The 16,755-nt window shown below is 47.7% G+C and overlaps 1 protein-coding gene across 1 annotated transcript in view; it reads right to left on the bottom strand.

Moving 5' to 3' along the window:
* Positions 1 to 16,516, bottom strand: part of LOC139750751 (uncharacterized) — a 266,162-nt gene extending 249,646 nt beyond the window's left edge. Inside the window, exon 1 of the mRNA XM_071665457.1 lies at positions 15,974 to 16,516. The gene's annotated coding sequence lies outside the window, so the exon portion shown is untranslated. The remainder of the gene's footprint in view (positions 1 to 15,973) is intronic.
* Between the last annotated feature and the right edge of the window lie 239 nt (positions 16,517 to 16,755).

The raw sequence follows: 16,755 nt of genomic DNA, 5'->3' as shown, positions 1-16,755 counted from the left end.
ACCTCCCCTGCCACACATCATCAGCCTCCCTTGCCACACAGCAACACCTCCCCTGCCGCACATCATCAGCCCCTCCTGCCACTCACCAGCACCTCCCCTGCCAGACATCAGCACCTCCCCTGCCACACACCAACACCTCCCCTGCCACACATCAACACCTCCCCTGCCACACATCAGCACCTCCCCTGCCTCTGGCTAGGGTCACACCTCTCGTCCTGCTAGGCCCGACCACGTCGCACTCTTCGCCATAATCGTAAATATACCGTCCTTCTCTGGTGACGCATGGCCATGTTGCCTTGTTCCTGTGGGCGCTGGGCTAAGACGAACACACACACACACACACGTACACACACGAACACAGACACACACACACACACATACACACACACACACACACACATATACATATATATATATATATATATATATATATATATATATATATATATATATATATATATATATACATATATATATATATATATATATATATATATATATATATATATATATATATATATATATATATATATATATATATATATATTGAATCTCCGTGTTTCCATTCGTCCATTTCTTTCATTACTATAAGATCATTTCTTTACGTCTTTCCTCGTCAATCCATTGCTTCATTCAGAGTATTGGCTTCTGTTTGTACTTCCCCTACGTCTTTTGTGAAGAGCTGTTCACTGTCTACGTTATCCAGCTGGCTTTGAAATTTTAGAAGGTTGTTTGATCAGGTCACGCCTCACTCTTCACTCCTTCATGCTTTCTCTCGTCAGTCTCGACAAAAGTTCAAGGCCTCTTGTCTTTCCCTTTAGTTTCAGTTGTCTTTATTCCTGTACAACCACCATTGTTGGCCTCCTCTGGACCTTCTCTATTCGTTCTATGTACATCATCATGTGAGGCGACCAGACGCGTCGAGTATATTCTAATCTTGGGCCTTTGTGCAAGACGCCAACTGCTTTATCCGTATGTCTAAATGTTGTGTGTGTGTGTGTGTGTGTGTGTGTGTGTGTGTGTGTGTGTGTGTGTGTGTGTGTGTGTGTGTGTGTGTGTGTGTGTGTGTGTGTGTGTGTGTGTGTGTGTGTGTGTGTGTGTGTGTGTGTGTGTGTGTGTGTGTGTGTGTGTGTGTGTGTGTGTGTGTGTGTGTCTGTGTTACAAGCTATAACTTCACTTGTTACTTTCTAGATTATACAAAAAAGAGACAATTCAGAGAGAAATTTCTTTGTGTACAATTATCTATATCACATAGAACTCATCCTATCTTGGTAGTTTCTGAATGAAGTTATAATCATTTTGAATGAACAAATGTATCTACTTTAAATAAAGAATTATTTTTCTTCTGAATGAAGCAATATCTCTTTTGAATGAAACTGTATATCTTTTGAATGAAGCAATATCTCTTTTGAATGAAGCAATTTCTCTTTTGAATGAAGCCATTTCTCTTTTGAATGAAGCAATTCTCTTTTGAATGAAGCCATTTCTCTTTTGAATGAAGCAATTTCTCTTTTGAACAAAGTAATCTCTCTCTCTCTCTCTCTCTCTCTCTCTCTCTCTCTCTCTCTCTCTCTCTCTCTCTCTCTCTCTCTTTTAAGTGAAATAATATCTTCTTATGAAGGAATCTCTGTTCTTTGAAAGAAGAAATATCTTCGCATAAGTCAATGCATCTTTTGAATAAGACAATTACTTTTGTCAAAGAAACAATCCTTTACTTTTGAATGAAGCAATTTCTCTTTTGAATGAAGTAATCTATCTCTCTCTCTCTTTTAAATGAAATAATATCTTCTTATGAAGGAATCTCTATTCTTTGAAAGAAGAAATATCTTCGAATAAGTCAGTTTCTTTTGAATGAGACAATTACTTTTGTCAAAGAAACAATCCTTTACTTTTGAATGAAAGAATCTCTCTTTTGAACGAAGCAATTATTTTCGCTTTTGAATGACGAAGTATATCTCTTTTGAACTAAGCAGTCACACCCCTCTCTAACTTGAATGGAGTTATCTTTGTTTTGAATGAAGACATATCTCTCTTTTAAACCAACGAAGCAATTTCCCTCCCCTCCACCCCCCCCCCTCTCTCTCTCTCTCTCTCTCTCTCTCTCTCTCTCTCTCTCTCTCTCTCTCTCCTCTTCGAACGTACGAGACAAACGAAATGAGACGGCGAGGAAAGTGTCGTGTTGTTGAAATTGGTAGTTCCAGGCGTGCGTGCACGAGGGACAATGACGTGGAGGGCGTCATCCGGTTCGGGTAGAAACCTGCCAAAAGGGGTGAGCTTAATGAGGCAAAAGGGGCTACGTGCCAGGCTACAAGGCTGGGTGACTCTTTAACCGACCACTCCAACACCACGGAGGAAAGCAGGGGAGCATAGAGCGACCCACAATGCCACATGCGGAGGAGGTGGCTAACTCAGCAGGTGGGGTTGAGGTGGATGGATGGGTGAGTGTTGTTACGAATGATGTCCAAATCGTCTGGAGCTCAGAGATCGGTAAGCGTCAGGTCAGGGGAAGGGGGGTCGTGCTGGCGTCGTCGTCCCCCCCTCTAGCACCAATGATGTATGTCCCTTGATCACTGCAGCTGGGTGGGGTCTGAAGCCATAATGGCAGGCTGGGTCACTGCAAGAGGGGTCACTTGCTGGAGGTGAGGCCGATGGAAATGATAATACTCAAGTGGCCTCAGCATGGATGGTAAGGGACGATACTAATTATGCTTCATAGCTTACAAACGTGGTGTTGTTGGAGAATCCTACCAATTATGCTTGTTGCTCAGCCACGGTTAAGGAGCAGCTGTGCTAAGGGTTGGTGGGGACCCGTGTCATAATGCTCTTTGGCCGCCACAGTCTTGGAATCAAGAGTAATAATCTTCCTTGATCGCATTGGACTCTCCGAACCCATACCAGTGATTTTCAGGTCACCACAGCCGGGGTGGCAAGGGATGATATTCATGATGCTCTGGGCGTCCACCACCAAGGCTGGTAGCCAGGGGTGCGGCTCGCACTGATAATCATGCTCTCTGGTCACCAAGTCTACGGCCGAGAGGCGTGGCTAGCTGGGGCGGCGTCAGTATGTGCCACGGTGTATAATGCTCGCTGACCACCTCCACCACAGGCAGGTGTGGATGTTGATGCCAGGGTGTATAATGCTCGCTGACCACCACCACCACCACAAGCAGGTGTGGATGTTGATGCCAGGGTGTATAATGCTCGCTGACCACCACCACCACAAGCAGGTGTGGATGTCGGTGCCAGGGTGTATAATGCTCGCTGAGTAGCACCCCAAGCAGGTGTGTATGTCGGTTCTATGGTGTATAATGCTCGATCCTCATGTCAACCAGACTGGGCTGATGATTCGAACGCAATAATAATGCTCGAGTCATCAAGGCTGGAGGAGGGAGGAGGGGGTGAGGGGGGCGCGTGTGTGTGGAGGGGTGTTGCAGCTAGCTGGTGGCGCCCCTATCAATAATGCTCGTCAGCCTCCGCTGGTCTGTGTGGCCAATAATGCTCCGTGGTTGTCGCTGGCAGAACCGACCAGTAATAACGTTCGCTGGCCACCGGGGCCGAGTGCACCAGGGGGGAGGGGGGGTTAGGAGGGGGTTAGGAGGGGGGTAAGGAGGGGGGGAGGGTGTCAGGTCAGGACCCCCTCCCACGCCAATAATAATGCTCGACACCTCCAAGCGATCATGATGGGGGCATCACTTGTCGTTGCGGGGTCAGCTGGCGGGGAAATCCAGAAAAAAAAAAAAAATATGAGTGAGTGGACGTTTCAATATGACACAAGGGGGGGGGGTGAGGAGGGGGAGGGGGGGTTGTGGTGGCAAGGAATAGGGTTTTGGGAGGGAGGGAGGGAGGGAGGGGAGAGAACCTGACCTTATATTTACCTATTCCAATATGCCCACCTCAGGCTTAAAACAGCTGCTGCTGGTCTGGGCCGTCACACACACACACACACACACACACACACACACCTGACCTATACACTCCATAACCTTTGCCTCAGTTCCTTGCAAAGGAGACTGCCTTACCCTGCGTCCTTGAGGGATAAGCAAGGATCCTCATCTGTGGGCAAGGATCCTCATCTGTGGGGACACAGCTGTAGTAATCATATGAAAACACGTGTCGCAATAACGTCAAGTCGTAACTCAACGATAGATGCGACGAGCTGAGTTACCATACAGGAGTCGGCCATAACTCCTCCTCCCTCCCTCGCTCCCACACACACCTATACCTCCTCCTTCCCTCCCTCCTACACGCACACCTTCCCTGATGAAATATCCTTTGGCACCTCAGGCGAAGTTCTACATCTTCGCTCCATAAACGTAAACCACAGACGTGGAGGGACGTAACATAACGAGCGTCCTTTTACCCCCCAAAAAATATCTCGCACGCGCTCTGCCATCCATCCCGTAGACCAACAGTGAACGCACCAACAAAGCAACAGGTCGTATGATATATATAAACTCCCTCCGTCATCCAAAGAGTCACACACACACACACACACACACACACACAAGCGAAGCCTCGAGGGACCCCAGACTAGATCTTCGTAATGGTTTCAAAATTTCATCGAACGAGTTTTTTTTTCTTTTCATTAATGAAATGTATCTTTACGAATACGTTCAACATATCTCCTACTTTCTTTTACAACAAAATGTCTATCGATACTTTTTTTTCATGTCATTTAAATAACGTACAAAAAAAAAAAAAACGCAACAACAACACACGTCCTCTTCGACGAAAAACGTCTTAGTTATAAACGCCGTTGATCGTATAGGTACGTAATCATTTCTGATTGCTTAAAGGGGTCTTCCATACAGGAGGCCTGCCACACAGGAGGTCTACCATACAGGGGGTCTATCTTACGGGGGGTTTACCATACAGGCGTCTGCCGTGCAGGGCGTCTGCCATACAGGGCGTCTGTCATACAGGGGGTCTACCATACAGGGGGTCTATCATACAGGGGGTCTACCATACAGGGGGTCTGTCATACAGGGGTATACCAAACAGCAATCTGCCATAAGGGTTCTGCCATACAGTGGGTCTACCATACAGGGTCTACCATACAGTGGTGAACTATACAGGGGTCTACCTTACAAGGGGTGGTGGTCTATCATGCTAACAGCCACAGCAAAACAGACCCTTCACTGGAGTACATCCAACCCCGGAGATGTGATTAAAGTGATGAGACCATTTGTTTCTCTGGGGGACAGAAGGCCAGGGTTTGAGACCCTGAGCTGATGCGGGCCTCGTGGAAGGGGACATATTGAGGTAGAAGCAGATGGGGTCGGATGGAAGACGAGGCGAGTAGAAGCAGTAATGGATTCGGTTCTGATAAAGAGACATTCCCTCCACAGGATCTGGTGGGAGGCGAGGTGAGTGCCCAAGGACCAGAGGAACGGACTGGTCCATTCCTGAAAGGGTCCTGACCTTGGCGGAACACAACTTTAGGGATGGGGGAGTCTCCACATCCCTGATCCTTGGGAGGATACAAAAGACGTACTTCTGTCCACCAAAATTCCTTCATCTCCGGCAACAGTAAAGGGCTGGAGATCAGCTGGAGTCGTTAGCATTCAAACTAGCCGTCTTGTAAGGTCATAATCTTGTACCATCGGAACCAATATTCAACTCTAAAGATCAAGATGTTAATTGTATTGGATCTTATTGGCGGGTAGGTGGGTTGGGGGTGGGTGGGTGGTCTTAATTGCTCTTGAAGAGATGAATTGCTGGTTTCCAAACTGCCTAATCAGCCATGGTCAATCTACCAATGTAATAGAAACGCATTACTAGCCGAAAGAGGCCAATTTGTCCCTTCCTACCGACGCAAATTGCTGGTTTCATAGATTAAATTGTTTGTGTCTCTGGAAGCAGGTAATAAATTGAGAAAGAACTTAATTACTGGCCGTGCGAGCCACAGCCTAGGCTTGCATATCAGTTCCCAGATTTTTAACGAGCCATCTTCTTCATGTGATTACTTTGTTGTCATAATTACCTTGTTTCCCCAGCGGACACTGAACGTGGAAGTCGAGGACAAGGATATTGCTAAGATTCCATTTTTCTTTTTTTTTTTATAAGTTCGGCTTTGCTAGATTTAGATGGAGTGGATGATTATAAGTTCCTGTTTTCTAAACTCACTCGACATATGTCGGTCACAATACTTGTACTGAGATGGGCACTTTTCGTTTTCTTCAGTGTTGTGCCACAATCCCACTGACTGCACGAGCGCAGTGGAACACTTTGAGGATGCTGAGCCCCCCCCAAAAAAACTCATTACCCTCTCCTTTCCCTTCTCTTTTTCTCTTAGCTTTCCTTCCTAACAGAACTCCCAAGACCCGACCCCCTCAAACAAACCATCTCTCAGATTCTTCAACCTCCAAAGGCTTTCTCGCCAGAGATATCTTCGTGGCCTTATCTCCTTACCACCATCTATGTACCAGACTTTTACTTCAGTGATCCTTATCTTCTGATTACCTTATATATTGATTTCTACCGTTCGTAGCTATGTCAAAAAAAAAAAAAGGACGTTTGTCTGAGCAAGTGGATGATGCTAAGGGTCTCAGCTGGTCCTTCTATAAACCTCTGAACTACTTATACTTAGAAGTAGACGAGACTGGCCCTTTGGCACGACTGTGTATTGATCTCCTATCATAGCCTTCGATATGTCGTAAGTGTACAGTTACTAGTGATCCAGTTAACTACGAGTTATTGACTTGGGCATCTGGGCCGCCCAATTCAGCCGCCCTGGGGTCAATCGAGGTCACTTGTCCTACGTGTAGATCACAGATATCTGCTGCTACATGAAGAGGAGGGAGGGAGGGAGGGAGGGAGTGTGGACTGGTGTAGACGAGTCTTCTGTGGTAGAGGTGGCGTTGTATGTGACTTTGGTGGAGGTTTTAGTGGCTATAACATCAGCAGCAACGGAGGACACTGTTGTCATCCTGGTGCCTTACTGTCTGTACTATAAAGGGGAGTGATGGAAGTGGTGGCAAGAAGCAACGGGTGAGAGGAAAGTGGGGAAGAAGAGGTGGGGTGAGGGAGGGAAGAAGAAGGAGGACGTTAAAGTTAAAGAAATAAAATCTGTTGGCAATTACGTCACTGGTGATAGTCCCGACAGTGGTGGCAGTGACACCAGTGTTGGCAAAGAGGCATCAGTGTTCAGCGGTGGACAACAGTTGACGGGTATTGGGGGGGGGGGGTAAGTGGCGGTGGTGATGTTGGCAGCAGGGAAGACGAAGTGACAACACCATCATTATAACTATAGTTGTCACAACTTGAGAGACATATTTAACCTGGATCTCTGGTAAATGAATGGTTACGTGTTAGACACGAGCACCAGAGCTCCGAAGTTGAATCTTTTCTTCCTCATTTCCCACCTCCAATTTTTTTTTTCTGTGAAGATCTTATCGCACTGTTGCCTATTTAGAGCCGTGCCAATCTCTCGATCCCAAGCCAATCAGAAGTAGAAAACGAAGGTCGTATGGAGAGAGAGAGAGAGAGAGAGAGAGAGAGAGAGAGAGAGAGAGAGAGAGAGAGAGAGAGAGAGAGAGAGAGAGAGAGAGAGAGAGAGAGAGAGAGATGGGACATCGCGGTCGAACGAGAGACCAGAGGGCCAGAGATTCCTACCTATCATCCGTTGCTGTAGTGGATGACCCAAACACGCAGCGCTGGCTGGCCCTCATCCACGTTCATCCGTTCATCTGGTGATGGTGGGTGATGGCTGGCATTGTCTTCCATCCGCAAAGAACGTAATCGCAGCCTTACGAGTGATCGGCTGGTAACACACCCTACTTACGTTCATGTCAACCATGGTAGGGTGATCACCCAGCTACATACGTCATGCACCAGGCGGACATGATCGTATAGGTAGCCTGCTCCCATCCACCCCACCCTAACCCCACCCCACCACGATCACCATGCACGGACCTAGGGCGATAGATGTGGCGTCCTTACCAACCCCGATAGACGACCAAAGTCCACCCAAAAAAGCATATAGGGGTATCGACTGGGTGGGCGCCCTCCCGAACACGACCAACCCAGCCAGGCTGGTATGACCTGAACATCACCCTCCTACTCGTAGTGGTGATAGTGCTCAAGTGTTGCTCCCGAGGGAGGCAACAAGATGCTCACAAAATTGCCCCGTAAGTAAGAATTTGTAGAAGGAGGAGGAGGAGGAGGAGGAGGAGGAGGAGGAGGAGGAGCTTGTGAACTACGACCCCGATGGGAGGCGGTCAACCACGCCACAGTGACTGGAGCCTGTTGATCGGGTAGGTAGAGAGTGGAGGAAGGAGAGGGCCTTCGGTAGAGGAGGGGAACAGAGCGCAAGGAGGAGGAGGAAGGAGGCCTCAGGAGGAGAATGGTATAAGAACGACTGTTTCGAAGCTAATTGTGGCAATGGGGGGGGGGAGGCAGTACGAGGAAGCGAGACCCTTGAGGGGGCAAAAAAGAGCTGGTAACCTGGGAGACGGTTTACTACAGTCCGGTCACAGCTCCTCCCCCTCACCTCCCCTTCCCCCTTCCGCCATCTCGCTAACGTCCACCACCCCACCACCACCACAACGCCTCCTCTCCATCGAATGACCAGACAACTCACAGGATTACGATGATTTGGCTCCTTTATTTCTTTTTTTCTTTATCTTTAATTGACTCAAAAGTCGTTAAATAACTCGTTTACGAAGATTTTAGTTCCGTTTTCTTTATCATCTGACTCAAAAGTCATTAAATGACGCGTTTTACGATGATTTTACTTCCATTTTCTTTATCAACTGACTCAAAAGCCATTGAATGGCGCGCTTTACGATAATTCTAGCTCCATTCTCATTTTTCTAATTGACTCAAAAGTCATTGAATGACGCGTTCACGAGGTCTGGTTTTATCCACGTCTGATAAGCCATGACGATTATTCATCACCTCTCTGGAAAATGTCCATCATCAATTCTTTTACCTTTCTCTCCCCCTACCCTCGCCCCCACACAAGCTTTCACGTCTGTGGAATTTGACGATAAACTCTGAACTGTTCATTTCCACCTTCTCCTGTGTTCACTGGAGAAACTACATTCGCCTCCGTCAAAGTAATCCCAGATGGTTTGGCCTCTCGCATGTTGTGATGGTTACCGCTGGGATCATTATGACAAGCCTCAGGTACATAGATCCCTAAGGGACCCAGACCTATTATACGGGAGTCCCAGACAGAGCCTGGGGGGGTTTTGGGGGCCCTCAAGAGTCCCTGGTAGATCCCAGGAACTCAATCGTCCCTCGTCCCTCCACACCTCCTCCTCCTCCTCCTCTTCTTCCCCTTCCTTTCATCAGGCAGTAAGTCCCAGAGCCTGGGGGGGACTGGGATATCCCAAAACAGTATAAGGGACCGGGGGGAACACAGAGAGCTTGTTACTACACGTTCCACTCACAACAAAGAGAGAGAGAGAGAGAGAGAGAGAGAGAGAGAGAGAGAGAGAGAGAGAGAGAGAGAGAGAGAGAGAGAGAGAGAGAGAGAGAGAGAGAGAGAGAGAGAGAGAGAGAGAGAGAGAGAGAATGTATGGAGTCACAAATAGCACAGGAAAATGTCAAAGCGGAAAAAAAAAATGAGCCCGATGGTCAGAATGAAATTCATCTTTAACCTTGACTGGAAAAAAAAAAAGAAAGAAAAAAAAAAGAGAGATCAATGTTTTCTATATACGTAACGTGGGATCGAACCCGTGGTCCTGGTGGAGGACCACGGGTCACGTCTGTCGAGAGCCGTGTCGCCACAGACCTGTAGAGGAAAGACGCCATCTGATACCTGTGGCGCAGACGAATTTAGCATCAGGGTTCGATCCCATTCAACCTGGGAGTCATGACCAGGTACCAGGTACCAACAGAGGAGGGGGTCACTCCATACTAGGCGTAAGGGGGTCAACAAGGCACATACTAGGGGGCCTTGTATGCCTGATTTACATCGCTCTTACATACTGTAATGACAGGATGGATGGTTGCTGTAGCACTTTCTGCACACCAATTGTACACACACACACACACACACGCTAGACACACGATATATGTAAAGCATTTGACACTTAACCAGTAGTCCACATGAGTTTCAGCCAGTAACTTTGTGCGCTGACGTAGTCAGGTTGTAGCTGGGTGATGATGTACGTATATAGCACAGTGAGATGAATAAGCTTTGCAACAGTAATGCTAACAATGATGTCCATACTAATAGTAGTAATAGCTATGACAATAGTAGTAGTAGTAGTAGTAGTATTAGTATTATTATTATTAGTAGTAGTAGTAGTAGGTACAGCAATAGTAGTAGAAGTAGTAGTAGGTACAGCAATAGCAGTAGAAGTAGTAGTAGTAGTAGTAGCAGTAGTAGTAAGTACAGCAGCAATTGTAGTAGTAGTAGTAGTAGTAGTAGTAGTAGTAGTAGTAGTAGTAGTAGTTACAGCAATGGAGGTATTAGTAGAAGTAGCAGTAGAAACAGTAGCAGTGGTAGTAATGGTAGTGGTAGTAGTAATAGTAGCAGTAGCAGTAGTAGTAGTAGTAGTAGTAGTAGTAGTAGTAGTAGTAGTAGTAGTAGTAGTAGTTGTTGTTGTTGTTGTTGTTGTTGTTGTTGTTGTTGTTGTTGTTGTTGCAGTAATATGTAGCTGTAGTAGTAGTTGTTGTAATAATAGTTGTAGTAGTAGTGTCCCTGTGGTAATAACAGGTAAAGCAAGAACAATTATCAATAACATTATCAATAACAACACGAAATGGGTGGGAGGAAGATAGCGAAAGGCAGTGAGCTTTGGGAAGGAGGCTTTGTTCCAGGAGATACCAGAAGAGTCTGGGGGAATAAGGACAAAAAGTGAAAGTAGGCGAAACTATGGAAGCAAGCGAGGAATGGAAGGTATTTAGGGAAGCATTGATTACATGTGTGGGATGCAATGTGTGGTATGCAGAGGGTGAGATGCGGGCGTTTGAGGAAGGGTGATGGGGTGAGGAAGTTAAGCTGCAGGGGGAAAGACAAAAGAGAGGTGTATGGGCGTTAGCTGGAGGGAAGGTGAGCGAGTAATTGCGATATGTACAGGAGAAAGAGGCAGGAGGTCAAGAAGAAGGTGCAGGGGTTGAAAAAGAGGGCAAATCAAAGATGGAGTGAGAGATTATCGGCAGACTTCAGAAGAAGTAAGCTTCGTTTTAGAAGGAAGTACATAATGTGAGGAGGAAAATGACAAATAGGAGTATCAGAGAGGATAAGATGGGAAAGTTGTAAAAAGCATGGAGGAAGTAAAGACAGTAAGTATAGAAAAGGACTGTTGAATGTGTCAGATGACAGGTGGCAGATGTGGACTGTTTAGGACTTGGAGGTATACAGAGCCAAATAGTCATGACGTATGATTTGGTGAAAAGAGAAGAGGTGATGAAACACTTGCCTCAGACGGAGTGTGTCTTAGGACTGTATAAAGGCAAAGGGGAAAACGAAGAATGTTCCAATTACAGTGGTTGAGCATACCTGGCAAGTTGTATGGAGGAGTAGCGATAGAAAAGATTATCATGCCCAGAGCATTAGAATAGGGAGGAACACTGAGGTTTCAGGAGTGCTAAAGAATGTGTGGACCATTTTTTTGTCTTTTTCTTGGAGAATGTGTGTTAGAAATACTTAGAAAAACAGAAGTATTTGTACGGTACATCTATGGATCTGCAAAAAGCATATAATAGTTAAACGCTGTGAAAATGCTAAGAGAGGAAAGTTGCTTTAGAAATGTTCTTACAAGCAATGAGGAGTTTTCGTCGAGGGAAGAAGGTACGTATGCGAGTATGAAGGTAGGAGGGTGAGTGGTGACAGGCAATAGTTGGTGTACATCAAAGGCGTGTGATGTAACCGATAGCTGTTGCTTCTGTTTATGGATTGGAAGGTGAGAGAGGTGCATGCGAAGGTCTTGGAGAGAGAGAGAGAGAGAGAGAGAGAGAGAGAGAGAGAGAGAGAGAGAGAGAGAGAGAGAGAGAGAGAGAGAGAGAGAGAGAGAGAGAGAGAGAGGGGGGGGGGGGGTCTGCAGTCCATTCAGGAGGGTTGAAGGGTCTGGAGGTGAGTCAACTTATGTTTGCAGATACCGCGGCTGTGTTGGCAGACTGGAGCGAGAAATCACAGAAGCTTGGCGTCTCGTTTTAGGAGAGAGTGTACGGAAGGAGGGAGATGAGTGCTAATGTAAAGAAAGATTATGAGGCTTAGTAAGGCGGAGGAGGCAGGACTGAGTGGGAGTTGAAATGGAGAGACTCTGGAGGAAATGGAGTGCTTTAGATACCTGGGAATGGACATGGTAGCTGATGGAACTATGGGAACTTATGGGAACTGCACTGAAACATAGGGTGGGGAAGGAAGCATGGGTCGTGGGTGTACTAAGAAGTATGTTGAAAAGGAGACTATTGTCTGTGATGGCGAAGATGAATATGGCTGATGATATAGCATTCCTGGCGGTGCTATATATCCGGATGAGAGGCATAGGCTCTTAAATCAAAAGTACGGAAGAGTGTAGATACGTTGGAAATGTTATGTTTGAGGACACTATCTATGGTAAGGAGGGTTGATTTAGTAAGGAGTGAGAGGTTAAGAGGGAGGTGTGATAGTAAGTGGATTGTGTTTGATAGATCTGAAGAGGATGTGATAAATTGGTTTGGACATATGGAGAGGATGAGTGAGGAGAGATTGACTAAGAGGAGAAACGCATCAGAAGTGGAGGCAACAAGGAAGAGATGAGGACCGCGGACGATATGGAAGAAAGGAGAGAAAGATACCTTCTGCGATCGTGGCTTGAACATGCAGGAGGGTGTGAGGCGTGCATGGGATACACAGAATATGAGCGATTTGGTATACATGGGGCGACATGCTGTCAATGGGTTGAACCAGGGCATGTGAAGTGATTGGGAAAAACCACGGAATGGTCCTTAGGGATTGGGTGCAGAGAGGGTCTTCTGAATTCGTTGCAGTAAACATGAAAGCAAGAGAGTGGATACGAGCAAATGTGACAATTTCTCGTCTGTCAACTGACACTGCCTCGCTAACATTGGAAACGGCGAGGAAATTATGATAATGATAATGATAATGATAATAATAATACTGATAATAATAATCTTAATAGTGATAATAATAATATTGATAATCATAATGCGTGGTGTAAGGGGGAATCGAGGATGATCGTGCAAGCCCTTTTTTTTTTTTATCTTTTCCAGTCTTCTCTCTTGTGTTGTGGGTAGTGAGGGTGACCAGGAGAGGGAGGCATAGATGAGTGTGTGGGGGAAAATGAAAACGTTGTAGGTGTGCTTGAGTCCAGGCGCGGGTGAGGACGACTGTTTCCAGTCGACAAAGAAGAGGTGATAACTGGAGAATCTAATGGTGGCAGTGACCTTATACATTCTCGCTTAGTTTACCATCTAAAGTGACACTGGGAAGCTTGGTGGACTGAACACCCTGGAAGGGAGCTGAGGGGCCTAGTGAGACAGTAAGGGGGTGGGACAGGACTGGAAGCACTGCTGATGCGCATGGCTACAGTCGTGGTTAGGTTGTAGATGACGTGTTTGTTGCTGTCCATCTGTGAAGGGAGGAAAGACGAGCTGTTGTCAACGCTGACACTATCGACAGCATTGACAACGTATCTGGTGATGTCAGCGAAGTCATTTGCTGTGACGTATGGCCAACTGAGGTCAACTGGTGTGATGTACGCGCACCGCACAGCCGTGTGGAGCGAAATGTTATGAGGTGTGCACACCTCAATGTTGCCTGTGTTGTGAGGCACAGATTTCATAAGCGGTGCTCTCACGTGAAGTGTGTCTTAAGAAAGAAAATGGAGAAGTGTTTTGGGGTGACGGACTGGACGCTAGTGTTAGGTGAAGCGTCAGGGAGTGAGTGTGGTGTGAGGTGACGTGACGTGAGGTGCTCTGTTACCAGATGGGGTTGGACTGTGGTCTGAAGTGTGTGGGACGGTCGTCTGAGTGTCAAGGTGGACACTCAGGGTCGAAGCGTGTTTGGTCTGAGGTCGTGTGTGGTGAAGAGTCAGGAAGGGTGAGTGTCCTAGGCTGGTGTGATAATGTGATGAGGTGTTATGAAGTGTCGTGAGATAGGAGGGATAAAAGGGGATGGATTGTCTGGAGTAAAGCGTGGACTGAAGTGTTGTGAAGTGAAAGGAGGGAGGCATTGTTGTTGGGAGGAGTGTCGTGAGGGGAAGTGTTGTGAGGGGAAAGTGTTGTGAGGGATAATGTAGTAAGGGAAAGTGTTGTGGGGAGGGGCTGTGATGGGAAATGTTGTGACGGCAAGTGTTGTGGGGAGGGGTCGTGAGGGGATACGTTGTGATTGAAAATGTTGTGAGGGGAAGTGTTGTGATGGGAATCGTCGAGAGGAGAAGTGCTGCGAGGGAAGTTGCTGAGAGAGCTGTCGTGAGGTGGTGTGTTGTGTGTGTTGTGGAGGGAGGGAGTGTCGTGAGGTGAATTGTTCAGGGGGTTTCGTATGGGAAAGAGTTGTGGGGGGGAAGCGTTCTGAAAGGAAGAGTTATAAGGGGAAATATTATGAGTGGAAGAGTCGTGAGGGAGAGTGTTTTGAGACACAGTGTCCTGATGTGAAGTGGGGTGAGGTACTTAGGTGTCGTGAGGTATCTCAGATGCCGTGCTGTGATAAAGGCACGTCGTTCGGGAAGGACACATCGGGTCGAGCTAAGAGAAGCGGCCCGTGTGTACATCATCATGAGGATAAGAGATGAGGAGGCTAGACAACAGGAGGAGGAGGGGAGGGGCGGAAGAAGGGAGAAAAGAGGATCCAACAGACGGAAGGGAAAAGGGTACATCACTTTTTTTTTAAGCACACTAGAGGAGGTAGGGGAAGGAAAGGGTAAGAAGGTGGGAAGGGAGGAGGTCGCCACCTCAAGTGTCATACACTGATTTCCCTCAGTGACACCTCGACAGGTTGAAACATCAAGGTAACGATGTGCATCCCGAATGTCTGAGCTTTTGTTATCTCTTTTTTTATGGATCGGTGGGACGTGGACGCTTCCACCACACGGAGAGGGGCTAGGAGCCAAACCTTCCCACCTAGTAATCAGGTGGATTACTCTACTCTAGGTGACACTAAGGCACCCTGATTCCTCACTAGGTGGAGTGGTCCCCATCGCCAATTACGACGAGGAAACTTTTGAATGTGGTGTGGGCAGTGGTGGTGTTCGATGCGGAACCTTCCTCAAGTGATTTTAGTAAAAAAAGCTTAAACTTTCGCTGTTAAGACAGACGGGGATATATTCTGACTTTTGTAGGTGAAGTGGACGAAGCTTATACTGTTCTCGTGGCACTGACGAGGCATCTGAACCTTCCCAGGTGGGTTATGGCAAATAAAACTTTCCCTCCCTCATTGAACTGGCTGGTCTAAAACATCCCCTTTCCCCCCAACTGAACTGGTTGAATATTGAACTTAAACTTCCCCCTCCCCCAATCCCCCTCCACCACTGAATTTGACCGAATATCGAACCTGTTAAAGGTGATACTGAATAGGTCAGTGTACGTGAGAGGAGATATAAAGTTCCCCAGGTGAAACACACTGAAACTTTACTTCATGGGTGACTCAAGTGGTCGTACACGCAGGTTTCATAGTCAGTGGTGAGAGCAGGGGGTGGGGGGGGGGGGGGAGTTAGCTTCCCCGTAGAAGCGATGTTAGAAAAAAATGATATAAGAATCTTGTCTGTATCACAACATTCATATGCATATTCTTATTCTATTTACAGATCCCTTACCTCGTTTTGTATTCATTTCTACAAGAGGTCACTGGGTTTGTTAAGTAACGCGAGTAAAGCATACAACATACAAATGGTATTCGAAGGAGGAAGGGAATAACAGGTTGGAATCTGTGTCACAAGGGGACATGGCATAGTTCTCTAGCACCACAGACTTGTGGACATAGCACCGTCAGCTGGTGTACACAAGAGTTAAATCATGAGACATGCAGTGAGATGAGGCTGATGTGGCTGGCGAGATCATGAGGATTGTGAGTACTTACGTGTGTGTATGGCGACAGTGTAGCAGGTCTGGGGGGCGGTGTTGGGGTGACGAGCGAGGGGCAGGACCTGCGGCGGTTCCTGGACCCCTCCGTCAGCGTGAGCGGGGGCGGCAAGGCGGCCGTGGTAGCGTGAGGCAGGGAGGCCGTGATGTTGTAGGGCGAGGGACACGCGAGGGAACAGTGTTTGCCGCCTGGCTGGGGGCCCGCCGAGCACGAAGGTGAACCAGGAGGAGGCGTCACTACCGCTCGCTGTGGTGCACCTCGCTCTGGCGGAGGGTACAGTGTGCGGCTGGCTGAGGTGAGCTGCCCCGTGCTGCTGCTCCTGCTGATCGGGGCAGGTGGTGCTGGGGAGGGGTTGTTGCTCCCACTGCCGGGTGCACGGGTGACTGTGGGTGGAGTAGATGTGCGGGTACGGAGGCACGGCGGAGGGGAGGCAGGGGCGGCGTGTGTGGTGCGTGGAGGCTGCAGGGTGCTGGTCGCCGCTCACCGAGGGCCCCTGGCTACACTGACTGAGCCGCTGCTGTGGCTGTCTCTGTCGACCTCTGGGACGCCGGGAACCCCATTGGCTGTGTGAAGGGACTCCGCCCACCGCCCACGCAACAGCTCCAACGCGCATACGCTAAATCATCCCATTGATAACTACCACCGAGACGCTCAGCCTCTCTTCTCTAACGACCTGGATGATGCTGAATGCTGTCGGACATGTTGTGGCCATCCTGCGGTGAGGCAGGAGACTCTGGGTGGGGAAGTATGAGGTGCGGAGGATGAGGAGATGAGGTGAG

The sequence above is a fragment of the Panulirus ornatus genome, chromosome 10 (genome assembly GCF_036320965.1).
Source record: "Panulirus ornatus isolate Po-2019 chromosome 10, ASM3632096v1, whole genome shotgun sequence".
Taxonomy (NCBI): Eukaryota; Metazoa; Arthropoda; class Malacostraca; order Decapoda; family Palinuridae; genus Panulirus; species Panulirus ornatus.
This window is presented reverse-complemented; position numbering and strand designations above follow the sequence as displayed.